This window comes from Octodon degus, unplaced genomic scaffold (genome assembly GCF_000260255.1).
Source record: "Octodon degus isolate 3935 unplaced genomic scaffold, OctDeg1.0 scaffold00083, whole genome shotgun sequence".
Taxonomy (NCBI): Eukaryota; Metazoa; Chordata; class Mammalia; order Rodentia; family Octodontidae; genus Octodon; species Octodon degus.
The window spans coordinates 3,459,472-3,464,430 of NW_004524659.1; the positions used below are offsets into that span (position 1 = coordinate 3,459,472).

General features: G+C 47.6%; 1 long non-coding RNA gene across 1 annotated transcript; it reads right to left on the bottom strand.

Annotated features, from left to right (window-relative positions):
• Positions 1 to 311: 311 nt before the first annotated feature.
• On the bottom strand, positions 312 to 3,061 carry LOC111818199. The gene is made up of 3 exons (XR_002822248.1): positions 2,779 to 3,061; positions 1,876 to 2,081; positions 312 to 435 (listed from the first exon to the last, which is right to left on the bottom strand). It is a non-coding gene; the product is annotated as an uncharacterized LOC111818199 (long non-coding RNA).
• Positions 3,062 to 4,959: the final 1,898 nt, after the last annotated feature.

The window sequence follows — 4,959 nt, forward strand, 5'->3', positions numbered from 1 at the left end:
TGAACTAATAGAGATGATTGGGGATAGATTCAGGAAAATGTAAAGAACACGAAAGTTTTAGTGTAATGACTCGGCTTGACTTGGAACCCTAATTATATTACTCTTTAGCTGTGTAATTGTGAACAAATCATGTGTTCTGAGTTCATTAATCATCTATGAAACGTTATGAGAACTAAGTGGAATAAAGTGAGTAAATTCTATGTATGTTTTGTGAGGTACACTACAAATACGAAGCATTATGTCTACTGTGGCACAATGAGTTGTGGATAAATTGGAGATTAATACTATGCCCATGAAAAGCTATGCATTAATAAGACCCCCTGCGCTGTGGAAAGTTTCCCTGGTGCTCAAGTGGCTGGGATTCGTCCATATGCATCCTTCAGACAAAGCAATCCTGGATAAATGTCATAGTCTCTTAGTTTCCAATGTCCTCATCTGAAAGATTGGAACATTAACATTTCTGTTGTCATTCTCAAGGAAAATAGGAAGTGGCTGGGGAAACAGAAAACACATTGGGAAAAGGATCAGCCTTGGAGGTAGATTTTGTTCTACTCACAAATATTTACCTAGCGCCTACTGTGTGCCAGGCATTGGCCTTGCTGTCTGAGAAAACAGGCTTTAATCAGATAATCACATGACCAAATATGAATGTTCTAGAAGAAGACATGCATAGAGAACAGCACTTTCTCATATAGCAGACTTTTTAAGGAGTCCATAGTCCAAGAGGTGAAGTATACCATGCCAGTTGGTGGAAGCAGCGGTTACAAAATCCAGGCTAGGTGTGGACAGGCTTTCCAGTCCTGTCTCAGGCTCTCAGTAACTGTGTGAACCTGGCTGGTCCTTGAATTTCTTTTAATCTATTTTTCCAACTGTATGTTGGAAAGTAAGAATGAGGACAACACAGGGCTTACTCTGAGGTTTAATGAGATAGTATATATAGAGAACTGCATGGAGAACAAGATAGATGTTGCCAGGTTTGAAGGACTGTTTCCCAAGGTGACAGTGGCTATGGGCACTCAAGAACATGGAACTAGTAGTTTATTCTGCAGGCGTAGGGCATTCTGACCCTGCTCAGCTAAGATTCAGATCATATCCAGTCCATAGGCTTCCTCAAACAGACTTACAAGATCTGAGAGAAGGTAGTTTCCTCTGGCATCTGGGTGTCTCAGTGTCCTAGTAAGAACTAGGTGAAGTCCCTGTGACCACTTCAGGCCTTGGTATAGCTCCCATTGATCAATCTGTGCACAGGACCAAGTGAAAGCAACTTCGCTTAGCAGAGGAGCCAATATAGGTTGCCCAGCCATCCTGGCTTTCCCAGGACAGTAGGCTTTTACTGCTAAAGCCAGGGCAGTTCTGCACTAGCCTGAATGGCTGGCAGCCCAGGTCTAAGCTCTAAGCCCATTTCATCCAAAACCACATGTCTCACCAAGTCAGGTGGTCACTCACAGCTGTCTATGGACGAGGACTCCCTTTCTGGGGCAAGCTGGGGACCAGGGTGCTCAGAGTGTGGCTCTGCAGGGCAAGACCTGTGTTGGAATCCTTAGTGCCACAACACTTTTGCCACAAAAATGAAAAGTGACAGTGGCACAGAACATTTAGCACGAGGTCTGGCACGTGGGCATCGGTTGTCCATTCTCACCAGTAACTGAGTGGATCTTTGTTCCCACTTCACACCCAGGTGGGGATGACGCACGTATAAATTTCTCTTCCTAGCAGCCAGAAGCTACCGAGCTGCTGCTACATGGCATTAAGATACTATATTGTGCTGAGAAACTTTTACAAAGATGATAAGCCTGCTGTCTCTCATAGTTTGGGATTTGCACACTTCCCCCTGTTTAGCATCTGTATTGTAACAGTATATTATGGAAACCTCACCTGGTGTGCTGTAAGCTCAATCCCAAGGAAATTAGTATTAAATATTGTGATCTTCACTTCAAGATAGAAGGGCTGGGCACATTCCACTGAACTGGAGGTATGTTTCCATAGGGAAGGAGGAAATTTCATAAGGTAATGCAATATTAAAAATGTCGCCCAGCTGAGCATTCCATGGAGGGCCTTGTGTGGAGTTTTAATCTCTTCACCTGTTGGTGTTAAGAGAAAAAGAGAGATATTGGGGGGCGTTGGGGAGACAAGGAGGGAGAAGAAGCGCTTATGTGAACGGGGGAATCACAAGCAAAGGGGAGGGGGAAAATTTAAATGATCCCAGACCGAACTGTTTTGCTGTTAATACAGAAATACAGTGCAAGACACATTTAATGGGCTCTATTTTTTATTATACTATGCTGAATAATTAAGTTTGAGGCTAAGTGTCACATGGATTTATCTTTTAATTAAAAAAGCATGGTTCACGCATATTTGAGTGGTAGTCCAAATAAATGCAATATAGAAATTTATGTTTGTTTATCTAGGTGTTAATTACCTAGAGATTGTTCTGGATTACTTCTTTTTATAAAGTGTCATAGGCTCGTTGTCAGAAGGAATAAAGCTCACCCATGGAACCTTATCAATTTGCTAACTATAGTCCTGGCCTGACCTGGGGGGGAGGAGGGGCAAACTTTGGGGATTGTTATGTATACACACGCCCCCATTCAACCCACACCAAATGAAACAGTCGTTTTAGAAAATATTCCTTGGACATAAAGGCACAAATATATCTTCGTTGTTTTACAGCCTCTTGTCCACAGCTATTTATAAAACATGTGATTATTTATGCATCAGGTTATGAGAAGTTCGCTGGGAGAGGCGGTAAAGGAAAGGGGGCTCCATCAATCCCGTTACCTGGTAGCTGGGGCGAGCCAGAGGGAGGGCAGGGTCGCCCAGGGAAAAGTGGGCTGAGACAGGAAGCTGGCTGCTGCTGTTTCTCTAAAACGTGTCAGTTTTGCTCTTATCAAATCCAGGCAGTGGGAGAAAAAGGAGCTTCAAAGCTGAAGGCCAGGGGTCACGTTTCTTGGAGTCCCCCACAAAGTGTTCTTCACTTCTTCAGGCACTCCTTGCTTTGTTCTTTGTTTCCAAAGTGCTTTTGGGCTGCAGGTTCAATCAAAGGGCTTGGAAGGAAACAAAAACTTTGGTCAGGAGGTTCGACTTCAAAGAAATAATTGTTGCAGGGACGGACAGAAGGAAGTCCGCTGTGGTCTGTAAAACTCCACCTCAGGGTGCACACTTCTGTCCAAATTTCTTTTTCTCACCTTCTTAGCACTGCCTCGTCTTTTATGTAAGCCCAGACAGATCTCAAACTCAGGTTGAACCTCCTGCCTCAGCCTTCAAGTGCTGGGATCACAGGCGTGTGCCACCCAGCCTGGCCCGCTAGCCTATTTTTGCTGCATACTACAATTTTTGGGCTATCAGATACCAGAAAATGAAGCGAAGTAACTGTGCTCCTGATGGACTTTGCCTTGCACGATGAGCCCTTTCCTGGGTCTCAGAGACAGCGACCACGGGGCAGACAGACAGCCACGCTCAGGCTGAGGAGAGGGGAGCCACGGAAGCCCTTCTGCAGCCCCGGGCTCAGGGAGGAGGCTTTCCTTGGGGAAGGTTTCATTTTCATTTTCTGTTTCCTTCCTCTGGGCGCCCAAGAGGACTAATGGGGCGGGTCGCCCTCAGGTCCGCGACCTCGCTCCTGGCTGTGCGCCTGGAGAGGTGGCCCGAGCCTGGCTCTGCGCGGGGCGCGGCGCCAGGCGGGGGCGCCCGGGGCCCTCGTGTCGCCGCGGGGGCGGGAGCGTCCTTGGGCGCCGACTCGCTGCAGCTCTGGCCTCCGGATCAGCCCCGCGACTCCGAGGACCAAAGCAGTAAAGAGTGTGGGCCGTGGAGGACGATTTGCCCCGCCCACAAGAGCGATGTCTTGGTCTTCAGTCCCCGCCGAAGTACGGGACCCACGCAAAGGGCGCGGGGGCTGGCGATGCCTGCTGCTAACTCTTCCGTCGCAGACCCCGGCGACGACTGAATATCTTCAACTATTGCCACTTAACTGTACTATCCATTCAACCGCTGCCTGCCCATGTCCTCTCTACAATCACTGCTGCTAACAGAAATTGGGGCCCAGAAGCAAAGGGGTGACGGGTGGGGGACCTTGGGGATGGTGGGTCAGTTTTTCTCACCTAAGGCTTTGGTGAGCACCGCGCTGGGTCTGAGCTCTGTTCCCTACACCTCCCCAGGGGCCCGAGAGCAGCAGGACACTGCGCAGTGAGGTCGGAGATCCCCTTCGGATTAGTGGTCAAAGAAGGCCAGAAGCCCTTGCTTCTCCTTGGAGAGCTGTTTCCATAGCGCTCTGGAGACGCAGCCCGCAGGGTTCCGCGGAGGCGCCTCTGTGCCCAGGAATAGCGTTTTAAAAGTGAAATTGTGTATCATTCAAAGTATTGCCACTTATTGCTGCTTCTCTTCAAACCCTTGAGCGGTGTGAGGTGGAATCAACCGTTGCAAAACCTTTACAATATACACAGCGTTGTACAGCTACAATCGTGTTATGTTCCTTCCAACGCATGGTAGGTACCTCCGAAGAAAACTCGGTGCTCATTAAGCAGTCATGCCCAGTCCCACCCTACCGGCTTCTGCCCAACACCTGCTGCGCTGTCTCTACAGATTGAATGACTTATTGTGAATATTTCATATAATGTGGAACCATGCAGTGTGTGGTTTTTTATGTCTGGATTATTTTGCCAAGTGGAAAAAAAAATGTTTTTAAGATTCATTCTCGTTGTAACAAGCGCCTGTCCTGCTTTTCTGTGACCTGTTCTGGCCGTGCCAGTCTCTCACGTCATCTTTCAGTTGGTGTCAATGCTCTGTCTCTAACCAAATGTATTTCACACTGGCCAAACCGGGCCTTACCCCAGGGCCATTGCATCCGCTGTTTCCTCTTGCCTTTTCCTGCTTGGCGCCTTCCTTGTCTTTGATTTTCAACTCCAAGAGAAACTTTCTTTTCCAACTGCATTTATTGGTCCCTAACTGCTGCATCATACCAACAGC